This window comes from Peromyscus californicus, unplaced genomic scaffold (assembly GCF_007827085.1).
Source record: "Peromyscus californicus insignis strain IS unplaced genomic scaffold, ASM782708v3 Scaffold_2__1_contigs__length_46816999, whole genome shotgun sequence".
NCBI classification, from domain to species: domain Eukaryota; kingdom Metazoa; phylum Chordata; class Mammalia; order Rodentia; family Cricetidae; genus Peromyscus; species Peromyscus californicus.
This window is the reverse complement of record NW_026294540.1, coordinates 39,200,358-39,214,641: the sequence shown is the minus strand read 5'-3', so window position 1 is coordinate 39,214,641 and position 14,284 is coordinate 39,200,358. Positions and strand designations below refer to the sequence as shown.

The 14,284-nt window shown below is 47.1% G+C and overlaps 1 protein-coding gene across 5 annotated transcripts in view; it reads right to left on the bottom strand.

The window, feature by feature from the left end:
• Wasf3 (WASP family member 3) overlaps nt 1-14,284 on the bottom strand; it is a 93,525-nt gene that overhangs the window by 42,827 nt on the left and 36,414 nt on the right. For 3 of the 5 annotated variants that reach the window (XM_052754496.1, XM_052754500.1, XM_052754498.1), the window contains exon 2: nt 6,153-6,240. The gene's annotated coding sequence lies outside the window, so the exon portion shown is untranslated. Of the gene's footprint in view, nt 1-6,115; nt 6,241-13,127; nt 13,283-14,284 lie in introns of those variants that run through there. The other 2 variants (XM_052754497.1, XM_052754499.1) reach the window with 2 other exon arrangements.

Below are 14,284 nucleotides of genomic sequence, written 5' to 3'. Positions count from 1 at the left end.
TGGTACCAAATGGAGAAAACATCAAAACCTCTCCACTAAGATCACAGGAAGACTTCAATACAGTGCTTAACGTCTTCACTCTAGCAGTGAAACAAGAGAGGGAAATCAAAGGGTTAAAAACAGCAAGGCTGCCCCTATTTGTAGATGATGTGATGCTTTACACAAGCGACTCAAAGGCCCCATCCGTTTGCAAGACCTGGCAGGGCTAACGATTCTGTCTTTTCTATTCCTGATGGACTGGTGACCTTTAGTCTGATTGCTGCATGCCAGGCAATTAAGACTGCAGCATGTGGCAGAGCTAAATTGGGTGGCACAGAGTGCATTATACACACTGAACTAGGTCTGTACGTGCTGCAGATGCTGGCTTTCTAATTACATGAATGTGTACCTCACCTCACAAGACAAGCGGTCCCAGCAGCATCCTTGTGGTCACACTGCGAGTGACATGATGCTGACCAGAGCCACTCTGCTTTTCACAAGGGTGCCCTTTCTATCCCAAGGGTCAGGACTCAGTCTAGTTGTATTTGCCTCTGTGTTACGGTACCCTGGGTGGAGTCAAGGGCCTCCTGCTATCTCCCAGGAGACAGCCATCACTAGCTCTACCTTCCCACAGTCAAAGCAAGGACTTGGCTTCCTGAACTCCCACTAGTCACATGGTCCTCTGCAATCATGCTGCCTGAGCATATCCTCTCTGTTACACTTTAGAGAAATGCAATCTGAGTGGGCAGAGGGACCATAAAGATCACACTCACCAAAGTACTGCTGTGCTAACTGGTTTCCTCTGCTGTCCACAGTGTGGTCTGATGTCAGTTTGAGAACTGGAGATGACCTTGACTTCCAATGCAATGCTCCTGTTTTCTCTCCTTCCCTCCCCCAATTTAACTCTCATGTGCCATGAACGTCAACTCCAGCAGGTGAAAGATAAGCTGGCTACATTTCTACTGTTCCATTTGTGTCTGAGATTTTATCTCACTAACGGACGACCTGCCTGGATCCTCACCTCCCCACATTGCCTTGTAGCTGACTGTGTGCATGACCTAAGACTCTGTCTCACTCTCTTCTGCACTTTCCACACACACGATTAGCTTTTGGCTGGTCACTGTAGAGATGTAGATATTTGTGTCATAGCCTACACTTGCTCAGGCCAGAGGAATAGTCCCAAGTCTCTGTAGGCCAGGATCCAGTATGGCCTCATGGGACACTAATTCTATTTGGTAACTGTGAAGAAACTGAGTGTGCAAGACTAGAATGCACAGAGTCGCTAAGGAGACTCAGTGAAACGCTGTGGCCAGGCCAAGGAAAAGTGTGATTTCCCACAGGAGAAGGGAGAAACGTCTTGCTCTCCTTCAGTGCTCCATGAAATCTATTCTCCTTTCAAGCCCCGGCACACGCTAAATGTATGTATTTCTTGACTAAAATGAGAGATGTATGACTAGGTGTGCATGTCAACAGGTATGTTTAGAATGATAACAATTATTTATAGGAATTATTTCAAAAGTTTTATAATCAATAAAAACATCCCTGTGTAGGTTTGTCCTTCATGTTCCGATTCATAGAAATCAAGAGCCACATTTCAAATGCCTGAATAATGCTGCTGGGCTACAGACGACAGACAACCCCCAACGGTTAAAAAGCAACAAAGAAACCACAAGTTAAACACGTGCTGAGGGCTGTGCTGGTCAGCAGGCATGGCTAAGAGACGTAACAGAAGAGGGAAGGAAGTCCCATCCAGGAAACACAAATGGCCGGCAAACAAGAGAGCAAACGAGGGTCCTTCCCTCGAAATAAAAACAGCAGATGTCAATCAACCAGGCTCTTTCCCTTGGGAGGCCAGCAAACTGACAATCAAGCCTGCACCTCCCACCGCAGCCCTAAAAGATGGGCTCCTTGGTACGGCTGCCACTACCATCCTAAAGGGTCCAGATGGTCCGCAGAAGCACAGATCAGCCCAGATCAGGCATGGCTGCCGGGAGCCCTGGCTCTGAATTCCGGACCTCTGAATCTTAGCTGCCACAACACCTGTCATGGCTTCTACTGCGGCTGAGGATTCCACTGAGCGTGTGGGTGTACAGGCTGTCCTGAGGATCGATCTAAGCTATCATTCTGACAGCACAGAAAAGCCCCTTCCAGGCACCATCACTTCTGAAGTTGTTATAGCAACCACCAGGTGTCTTAATTCCTGTCTTAGGGTTCCTGCTGCTGTGATAAAACACCACAACCCCAAGCACCTTAGTGGGGAAAGGATTCATTTCAGCTTACAGTTCTACATCATAGTCCATCACTGGAGGAAGTCAGGGTAGGAACTCAAGCAGGGCAGGAACCTGGAGACAGGAACTGAGCAGAGGCCATGGAAGAGTGCTGCTTACTGGCTTGCTCAGTCTGCCTTTGTGTACAACACAGGACCACCAGCCCAGGGCCAGCACCATCCACAGTGAGCTGGGTCCTTCCACATCAATCATCTGTTGGGGAATATTATTTTAAGGTGTGTTACTTCTGTTTATGTTGCATTTGTTTAACTCTATGAAGCTGTGTTACTGTGCCTGTCTAAAACACCGGATGGTCTAATAAAGAACTGAACAGCCAATAGCAAGGCAGGAGAAAAGATAGGCCGGGCTGGCAGGCAGAGAGAATAAAAAGAAGGAGAAATCTGGGAAAGGGAGATCTAGGAGCAAGAGAAGGAGGAGGACATCAGGGGCCAGTCACCAAGCTTCACAGCCAGCAATGGAGTAAGAAAGAAAGGTATACAAAAATTGAGAAAGGTAAAAGTCCAGAGGCAAAAGGCAGATGCGTTAATTTACAGTTAAGTAAAGCTGGCAAGAAACAAGAAGCTAAGGCCGGGCATTCATAATTAAGAATGAACCTCCGTGTGTGATTTATTTGGGAGCTGGGTGGAGGGCCCCCAAAGTAAGAAAACAATAAACAACAATCATCAGTCAAGAAAACTTCCCCACGGGCTCGCCACAGGCCAGTCTGACAGGGGCATTCTCTCAACTGAGTTATGTCAGGTTGAACTAAATCTGTCCAGCTCCATTCCTGGCTCGTTTCCTTCAGCCCCGTGTGCAGTGGTCTCTCTGCAAGTGCCCTGGACACAGCCTCAGCACTCCAGCTATCTCCACCCACACTACAGCCATTTCAGGTGGCCTAACTCTGGTCTGTGACCAGCATCCCCCATCTATGACAGCCAGGGTAGGTAAGCCCAATGTGTTCAGGCTGGCATGGCCATACAGGAAGTCCACAGTTAGTGAGCAGCAGCCTGTGCATGAGCCCACCCTTTATGATTATAGAAGCAGCATCCATCTTGTCCTCCCTGGGCCAGTGTCAGACCTGTTCCAAGCAGAGCAGCTTATGTAAACCCCAGTCTAGCCATGTTCTGAAGGTTTTATCATCTGCTCACGTCTGCGTCAGGGATTGAGTGGGCTGAGTTCCTTTCACTGAGAGCTGGTAACACCAGGAGCTCTTGGCTTTGAAAATGCCAAGCAGGCAGAGAGTTGTGAGGAGAGCTGCCAGGAGCTGGGGACGGCTGGGGACAGCGACAGAGCTGCTCAGAGGGCGGCCAAGAGCAGCCGTCAACACTGGCTGCTGACAGCTGCTGGCAATGAGAGCTCAGAGCTGCTGAGGCCGAGAGCCGAGAGCCGCTGACACGGGAAGCTCACGGCTGGAACACTTAAGAAGATGGACTTTGCGTTTGCAAGACTTCGACCCAATTTAAGCAAAGAACAGCAGCTGACTGATACCATTTAAACCTGTCGACGCCACATTCAGGATTAATGTGTGCACTGCTGCACTATTCCACTGCACAGGGCACTAGGAGGGAAGGACACACTGTGTGTGCACTACTGCACTATTCCACTGCACAGGGCACTAGGAGGGAAGGGCACACTGTGTGTGCACTACTGCACTATTCCACTGCACAGGGCACTAGGAGGGAAGGGCACACTGTGTGTGCACTGCTGCACTATTCCACCCACCACACAGGGCACACTGACACAGCTTTTAGAAAATGTCTAAACGTCCTACCCAGGCTAAAGTAACTGACTTATTTCAAGTGACTTATAATTCTGGAAAATCATCCATAGCCACTAGATAGGTCACATAACTGTTCCAAGCAGTTGGGACCAGAACTCAAATTTCCTCCACTCCATACTGCAAAACTTCATAAAAAAAAAAACGAGTAAAGATTTGGGAAGCACTAAGCAGAAATCAACAGCCATAATATGTGACTTATAGTGCTATACAATATGACTCAAATGATAAACACCATACAAGCATACACATGGGCATACATGCACACACTAGTGAACATGCACATGTGAGTGTGCACACACACACACATGTTCCCCACAAGCACACACACAAGCACACGCACACCTGCACACTTGCATGTACATGTGCTCACACATGGACACACACACACACATTTAGCAGACAATGTCTACTGGCATTCAGCATCCATTCCTATCCGCAGTCCCCTTGTAAGAAATGAGTTGCTATGGTCCATCTTCAGTATGAGGCACACTGAGAATTCATCAGCGTTACAGGTGCTGAGGGAACAGCCCCTTCCCCTCGCTGCTGGCCCCTGCCTGTTTCGGAACTCTTGAGAGAGAGTCGCAGGCTGGATGCTCTGTGACAGAGTACACAATTAGAAATGGAGGCAGCCCAAGCCCTCTGTGGCCTAAACCAACAGGGTGGGGAGCTTTAGGGTCAGGTCTTGGGCTGTGGGGAAAAGGACAGAGACTTCGAGGGATTTAAAAACCACTGTCCTGTGCTGCGCTACACACCAGCTGTTTTCTCTTTTTCTGTTCATCTCTCTCGGCAGAGGTGAGTTACAGACTGTGCTGCTGTCACGAGTGTCTAGACTTTATTATCTTCTCATCCTTCGCTACTTCAGAGACTGGAAGGTGATTTGGTTTCTTTCTTCCTGAGTCCTCTGATTTCCATTCCTGCTTCATTGTGCTCCCAGATCTCCGGGCCACCTTGGCGTGTTCCCAACCTCAGGTAAAGGTTCCCAACATTTACAGTCACTAATGAGTCCAGTATTAGCCACAGGGTTTTCACGGACACCTTTACCGCATTCTGGAAGGATTTTCTTTTCCCATTTTTGAAAATGTTTCTTACATTCCTATTTTCTGAGACCTTACCAATTATGAATTTTATCATTACACGAAATGATGAGTATTGCTAGATGCAGCTACATAAACGACCACAGGAGTTTAAAACACTCTGCTGCTGATTCTGTTAATATTGTGAATCATGCTGATTTCTAAACACTGTCAGATTCCTGGGCCTCTGCAGTAAACAGCACTTGGCATCCCATATTTTCCTTTTCACACTAATGAAATCAAGTGCTCAGGATGTTTTTGTTACCACGAGTCCTTAGTATCGGACTAATTGAGAATGCACAGCCAGGATGTCTCCTTTCATCACTGGAGTTCTGCAATCAGCAAGAGAACCTTTGATTACATTTGGATACAGGATGAATGGTCTGTTAGTCGGGACCACCTGACAAGGAGTGGGCACAGAAGAAGTGGAAGAAAAAGTTCCGGACATGCCCGACCTTTTGACACTGTGACACAACTCTGTCATATACAAAGGTCATTCTTGAGAACTGTACAGTTCAATTAAGGGGGGGGGGAGGGAGACAGTGCTGGAGAGATGACTCAGCAGTTAAGGGCACTGGCTGCTCTTCCAGAGGACCTGGGTTCAATTCCCGGCACCTGCATGGCAGCCATTTGCCAGGGGATGTGATGCCCTCTTCTGACCTCTGCAGGCACGGCATGCACATAGCACAGATAGACACAAACATACAGAAAAACACCCACACACATAAAATACAAATAAAATCTCATTTAAAAAAATCTCATGGGGGGGAAATAAGAATAGAACTGTGTAATAAGATGTAAACCAGATAGTCATGTTACTTGCTTCACACAAAAATGACATGAATCTGTCCAGCCATAGTCCTTCTCTTTTAACATCCTGAGACACTGGTTAGAATCAAAGGCCTTTAGTTATTAGCAATATATTAAATTACACTGTTAGTAAATATCCAAAGCCATCAACATCCTTTACGCCATTCTATTTCCGGTTACATTTCTAGATTACACTGTTGCTGAACCTGGGCGGCCGTGAAGCTAAGCGGCTGGCACTCCTACCATGCAGGTTGACTTGTGGGCTGCAGAGGTCTTGGCAGCATCACCGCTGCGGCTCAGGTGTCAGCAGGGACGGCGAGCGGGATCAGAACTAGATGAGAAAATAAAGGAACTAATTAATAACAGTAGCTGAGACATTCTCCAGTCTTCACCTAAGCCCGAAATTCAGATTTTACAGCTCAACAATTTCACCAAGGGAGCCCTAATCCCAGAACAACTAATTTTTTTTTAATTAGTTTAGCAAAGATCTAATACAGTACATAAAGCTTTATTTAGCTCCGCTTCCTATTCTGGAAGAAATTCTAGAAGTAACGTCAAGGATTCATAGTTAATAAGAGTTAAAGGGCAGAAAAACTGTCAATTGTATTCTAAGCACCTTCAGTTAAGTGATTTGATTTGTTCATCCAACAGTAAGTTATTTTAGGCATTGTTACCGCCTCTACAGAATTAGTCAAGTAATATTGATCATTCATGTAAGGACTGCTCATTTTTCCCAACAATATTTGTATTTAATTAGAATCTTGATAGTTGTGTTACAAACATTTTAATGGTGAAAAACATGGAGATAAACACCAGAAAAGACAAGTCAGCCCCCTTTAGACACCAAACACATAAAACCATTGAGAAACGACTGCTCACAAAAGAGTCAGAATGAGAAACGCATGGGAGATTCTGTCGCAAAATCAGTTCGTGAGAGACATGGAGAACAACAACGCAGCCTAGAAGTCGGATGCACCTGCCAAAAGCCTCTTAGCGGTCACCAGTGGCCGAGCAGTCACCAGTCACCAGGAAAGCCTGGGGCAGGCAGTCCCGGCACAGGGGAATAGTGGAAATGGTACAGGTTCTGAACAGAGCAAAGCAGCTTCAGTCTTCCAGAAGAATCATTTGAACCTGCCTCAGTTACACCAGTTCAAAAGGCTGAGAACCAGCACGGCGAAGCTTCTGAGAACCCGTTTAAAAGTCAGCTGTGTAGCTTGCTGTTGATTTTGAAGAGCAAAAGAGAAAACCGGGCACTGAGGAGATGGCTGGGTGGTTAGGAGTGCCTGCCTACTGCTCTTGCAGAGGGCCTGAGTTCAGTTCCCACGAGCCACGAGAGGCAGCTCACAATGGACTGTAACTCTAGCTCCAGGGCTCTGACACTCTCTTCTGACCCCCACAGGCACCAGCACACATGGCCACATACACACAACACACATGAACACATAAAACTCAACAGAAAATAAACCCTTTTTTTTAAAAAAAAAAAATGTCCTTTTTTCCTAAGTAATTTGTGTATGGTATCAATTTATTTATAAATTCAGAAAATTATCCTTGGGTTTTGGATTATCCAGGCCTCATTTTTCCTCCACTAGATGATTTTAAGAGTAACCAATTATCATGGTCTAAATCAGAAACACCATTCCCCCCAATCCGACTCATGTGTTTGAATAGTTGGTCCCCAGTAGGTGGTGCTGTTTGGGAAGGTTATGATACCTTTAGGAAGCACATTGTTGGGGTGGGTTTTGAGGGTTTATGACCTCTCCTCGCTTCCTGTTTCCTGTCCCTGCTTCCCATGTATGGTCAAGATATGATCTCCCAGCTTCCTGTTCCTGCACCATGCCAATACCTTCTCCACCATGGACTCTGGCTCTGGAATGGTAAGCCAAAATAAATTCCTTCTAGCCATGGCATTTTATCACAGCGACAAAAAAGCAGCCAATCCGCCAATACTGTTAGGCTCACTTTAGAAATGGGTACGTCTAACTGCACCTCAGGGAAGGAAAGTGTCCAGTGTCCTGGTTTCCAAATACTCAGTTATCCCCAGGCACTCTCCAACCTCATGAAGTCCACCGAAGCACTGCTCTTACTACTAACTGACGTTTGGTGATTGCTGCAGTCAGGACCATTCTAGAACCAACATCACACACGGGTCCAACTTAGTCCTCGAAGCAGGTAGAGACTCCACTGCATTGAAGAACCGGAGTGTCAGGAGGTGACCTGTCCAGGACCACACAGGACAAGCAAGCACCCGGCTGACTGACTGTGGCTGGCACAGCACCCTGTTCCTAACTAGATCGTGTGGTCTCTCTTCAGATACAAACATATGCGGTTTTCTTCCCTGAAAAGCTGCTAACGTTTCTAATACAGGCCAGGAACCACAAAAGTCTTTGAGAATTAACTAGATAGTGTTAGTGATCAAAGCTATTACATGTGAAACCCAGCACAGCTACCAAGAGGTGAAATCCTGGTGCTGGAGAGATGGCTCAGTGGTTAACATTGGTTGCTCTTCCAGAAGACCTGGGTTTGAGTCCCAGCATCCATATGGCAGTTCACAACCATCTGTAACTCGAGTTCCAGAGGATCTACTGCCCTCTTCTGACCTCCACAGGAATTAGGCATGTATGTGATGTACATACATACATGCAGGCAAAATAGTCATACACTTAAAATGAGTAAATCTAAAGACAGTTTTTTTCTTTTTTCCTTTTTTTTTTTTCCATTTTGGTTTTTCGAGACCAGGTTTCTCTGTGTACAACCCAGGCTGTCCTGGCCCTCGCTCTGTAGACCAGGCTGGCCTTGAACTCACAGAGATCCGCCTGCCTCTGCCTTCCTACCGAGATTAAAGGCATGCGCCACCACCAACTAGCTCTAAAGATAAATTTTTAAAGAGGTGAAATCTTGCCAGCTCAGGGCACAGGTTTACAGAGAGCTCCATAGTTCCAGCTCTTCTCCTGCCCAAGGCTAACCCAGCAGCCCTATGTGGCTACCATCCAGGAGCAGACTATAGCCCCCCTCCCCCCGCCCCCCGCCAGTTCCTGCCCATCATGTTCCTCTGTCAGGAGCACCCACCTCAGTTCTAGCTTACAGGTACCCAAATCATCTCTACCCTTCAGAATGCAACCTACTCTCTCATTCACTTTCACACTACACTCCTCAATCAATACATTTGCAGGTACAGGTCAAACAGCGTGAGTTCACACTCTGCAATGACCAAAGCCCCATCCTGCATATCAAAGCTTTTCTCAGCAGACCTGAAGAAGCAAGTGAGGTTTCAGGTAACCAGCACTTTAGAGGTTTCAATGGTCCAAACCAGCACAGGGCAGGGGCCTGCCATCTATGGATTTTTTGACTTTGAGTCACAATTCAGATGACTGGTGATACAGCCTCACACTAAGATGCAGGAGAAGCTTACAGGGGATAAAGTGTGAGATGCAGGTCACGGTCAGAAGTGGACCTGGGGGTCAAGGAATACCCTAAGGTAGCCTGAACACCTAAGCTCTTTGCCATGAGAGAAATGCTCCAGAGAATAATGTTCAATCGGACAGCCTCCAGGGACCTGGAACACTGGCCTGGGTGTCGAAAATCCAGCTAGTGTGACAGAGAGACTTAGTGTTACATTTCATTTTAATTAATGTTAACATAAGCAATAATATGAAGCAACTGGCCACCGTGTCAAACAGGACCACCCTGGGGGTTCTGGCTCAGAGAGCTGGACAGAAGATCCTATTACAAGTATCTAAGAAAGAAATACTGTGAAGAATAGCATACATACGCTCAAGTGTTCACTGACTCCAAGACCAAGCAAATCAATAGTTAAAGGGGTGGTCTTTGTGGAGCCACACTCTCTTCCAAAATCCCATCAAAGATGTATCTACCCTTAGCCATTTGGGTACTGATTAGCGGCCTCAACACGGCAGCATCAAAATACACTCGTGTTGTCTCCAGGTAATTGTCAAAATGTTGCTACCAAATAAAAAAATCACTTTTCGTACGTACATCATGAAGTCATAGTGAGTCACAGCTTTGGATAAATAACCACCTAGTTTTGTTGTTGTTATTGCTTTCAAGTCTTGTCCTAAAAGCAAGAGAGGAGAGAGGGGAGAGGACCAGACATCTTTTATGATAACGAACATGAGTTCAGGTAACTTCAAATGCATTTTAGACCATTTATGGCAACAGCAGCAGTACAAATTACCTTCAGTTCACATTTCTCAGCGCCCAGCATAAAAGGCGACTGTACTACGCATGCTCGGGAAGTCTTCTAAAAGTCTTCCAAAGCCAATGGTAATCTAACGTTCTCTGTCTTTATGTCTGCTGATCTCACTTGCTCATGACATTCAAAGTCAATATGAAATAAGGAATTCTGTGATATGAAAATGCTTCACATGCAAACAGGCTGTGTCTAAACTGCTCACTGTTAATCTGCCCAGATTCCCCTAATCGGACTGCACTAAACCTGTTGACTATTTTGGTCCATGCCACGGCTCTTAAGCCTGCCGATCCTAGTTCCACAGAACTCAGAAGCTCTCACACACACACACACACACACACACACACACACACACACACACACACAACTCACAGGTGGCCCCTCCTGGTGTGGCTGTTTGCTGGCTTCCTTTCCTTCTTCCACTCCCTTAACTAGACTCCATTTTCATCTACCAGTTCAGGCCAGCAGCATCCTCAACTATTCACAAATGACGTTCTGTTTGCAACTCCCTGCTCAATCCTATAAAACGCATAGCCACAATTAGTGTTGGAAAAACACACTTCATAACACACGAAACAAGACATTTCAAGGGACTGGGGACATAGTTCAGCACAGGGAAGAGAAAGGAAGGACAGAAGGAGAGAAAGAGAGAGGGGGCGAGGAAGGGAAGGGGAGGGAGGGAGAGAGAGCGGGATCATGAACACCACTGCATTACACGACTCCACCTTTTACAGCAGAATCAGTAGGACCGCGTTTATCTGGTCCCACAACTCAATACAACCTATACCTGGACTGTTAAGAGGATGGGGGATCCACTGTTGAGTAACAAGAGACGGCCCTTGCCCTTACAAGTCTTTACTGAACTGGTAGGAGCACACAGATAAATATAAAGCAAGTGCTGGAAGAGATAGTGGAGTAAGTTAAAATAAAAACACCAGGTGGCATTCATCAAATGTAGCGCAAATCACACTGTCAGCTAGCATTTTCGCTTCTGAAAATACCTTTTAGATTTATTTATTTCATGTGCATGAATGTTTTGCCTGCATGTATGTATGCACATCACCATTGTGCATGGTGCCCTTGGAGGTAAGCAGAGGATGCAGGATGCCCTGGGAACTGGAAGTGAGGATGGCTGTGAGCCCGATATGATAGGAAGGAAGGAAAATCAATCCCTGCCATCGTATGACTTTGCAGAAACTCGGGACTGGAACGTGTGTTGACCATACTAACAGTGCCTGGTGGGAAATATTGAAAGGATGACCATGGAAGGCTACTGTTGGGGACTCAACTGCAGTAGGCCTCTGTGGGTCAGACCTAACATGAATGTTGTCATTCATGCTAGGTGCCACACCATCAAATGGAATCCTGAAATGGACTGACTTTCAAAAGGGGGAAAAAAAAAGACAAATCTGAAGAGAGAAACACTGAGCAGCCGATCAGAAGGGTCCAGTTACCTGGGCTGCCGTGTAAGATGGACAGTGATGCTAAAGCAGCCAATCCACTCTTCATCCCTTATTTCTGCCAGTGAATCCACACCTGCCTGCCCAGCACACGAGAAGACTTACTGTCTTTATACAAGTAGTTGCCTGATTACAGAATCACCAGTAACAGCCACCTTGAAAGCACGTGTCAAATTCTGCCCCTTGGCTCTAGCCTCCCACTACAGGTTAGAAAGACGCTGCATCCCGGGCTGGAAGAGTGTTGGAGGGAGGTAGACTGAGTGCTGAGAGCAACCTGGCAGCAGCTGCAGCTAACCAGAAGGATCTAAAATTTGCCCGTGGAACACCGACACCGGGGAGCCATCCTTTGGATGCAGAGTATATAAAGTGAACGTGAAGATAAAGGGCTGACATCATCTGAACACCATGCTAGCTGGCTGCTTGCTCCTGACACGTTACATACAGTGCACACGCGTCTCTACGGAGACGGGCCTCTCACACTTGACTTCAGCGGTGTCAGGTGTTGAGGAGTCCAAGAGACACACCTCCTACTTAGTGAGAGCTCCCCTCCTCCAACTCCCGTCCACTTCTACATAAACAAAGCAGAGGCCCAGAGGGAGTTAATGTTTTGTCATCCCGGAGACCAAGCACCCCAGTCTGAAATAAGGCTTGCTTTGTACTCAGAGGAAGCTGCATCCTTGAAACATCAAATCAGTACTCCCTGCTCTAACTCAACACCAGGGTCTGAAGTCTACAACTCCACCGCCTTCCTGAGGTCTAACACAGGCCTAAAGGTACCCAGGGCTCTCTAGCCATGGGAGAGATGCCTGCCCACCACACAAGGTCTACCACCACACAAGGTCTACCGGGAAGGCACACACACTTCCGGGCTGCAACACCCGTCTGTCCCCTCGGTACATATCCACTTCCTTGACAATGTCAGCACAAATCGGGTCCCTGTTCCTTGACCCTGCAGCACTCCCAACAGTGAAGTCCAGTTCTTGAGCATAGCATCCAAGGCCTTCCATGCAGGATGCCAATTGCTTTTCCAGGGTGGCCTTCAAGTACTTCTCATCAGCACACATCACCCCAGGCCTAGCAGGCCAGCACTGGCATTTCCCATCCTTTTCTTAACAGTGAGCAACCAGCAGTGACCACTGTGGAAGAGTACCGCTCAGACACCCAGGCGATGCCCATCTCTCTTCTCTGTGCCCACTTCACAGAAGGCCAGTCTGCAGTGGGCACTTGAGCCAGCCTCACTCTCTCATGGGCTTCCCTCCACTTCCTCACAAGAGAAGAAGGGTAGTTCTTTCAAACCTGTTCCCAAGCTACAGAGATGAGACTGAGAGAATCATTAAATGACATCATGATAGAAGAGCCAGCCTCGGCACATGACAACACTGGCCACCGAGCACTGCCACAGCCTGACCTGCAGCCACTGCACCAGACTGAAGACTGCAGAGCTGGGTCACTGCACATGGATCCTAAGTCCTGGGCTCACCCAGAAAGGACATCACAGCAGTTTCCACTCAATGTTAGCCTAGAACAAAACCAACACACAAAACTAACCCTTGAGATGTCTTCTGGAAAGGTTCAGCGCTGGTATTAAATCTGTTGAGTTCTTCATTAGCATATCAAAATAACTGGACCACTGGAGAGCAAAAAGTGTAGAGGTTGGAGATGGTCAGATATTCATAGCAGGAAAAACGGATTCTCCAGCTGTACAATGTTTCAGCCTACACAGGCCAGGCTAGTGTTTCTTTTTCTGTTAATTTCCTTTGGAGGGAAAGTATGGCCCTAAAAGTTCTCAGACCTTCCATCCTAACTCCACTCTCCCTCCCCTGTTTCCCCCTTAGTGCATACACAATACCCAATCATTTGACAAATAAGCGAGTTTCTCAAATGCCTAAGCTAAAAAAAAAAAAGAAGAAGAAGAAGAATTGTTTCTGACCTATTTGAGCAAGAGAAAGCTGGCTGTGCCTTGGACTCAATGACCTCAAACTAAATCTGTGGTCACCACTCTCAAGAATCACATGGGCTTAGCATGAGAATGTGTGCCAGGGAGCAGCTGTTTCCAGGCCACCAAACGGTTAATGAGCCTCTCTGGGATGAGCATCGAAAGATAAAAATAAGAATAATTTGTTCAGAATGAAATAAGGCTTCCCACTTTGGGAGAGGCTGATGAGGAGAAGCACGTGGCCAGGCTGGTGAACAGCAGCACCACTGAACATCGACAGCATGGACTGGTCCCAGCTGGCTTCGGAAGCAGTTTTCTCGAGCTGTCCTCAGAGGCAGCCCAAGACTGAGGACAGAGACGAGCAGCAGCCAGGTCGGGCCGCAGACGGGATGGGGTCCAGAGGGTGGACACCAACTGGTAACAACAGGACCCGAGGACAGGAAGGAGGCAGTGGGGCCACGGGACGCCTGACTGACTCCTTTGTCCAGCATCACAGATACAATGCAGCTTCCTCATTAAGCAATCCCCGGACTCCGGAGTTTGTCAAAGTGGAGCAGCATGTCCTTGGCTGATCCTCTGGCTTTCTCTCCCCGCTGCTCTTGCTCCTTCAAAGACTGCAAACCACTGGCTCCCAGGAAGTGCCCCGTCACATGTTAAAGCCCGAAACAGATCTGGGCCGAGGGGAAAGCATCCTGGCCTAAACAAACTGGTTTATGTTTTTCTCTCCTTCAATGGTTGAATCTTGAAATGAGAATTTATCATTGATTCA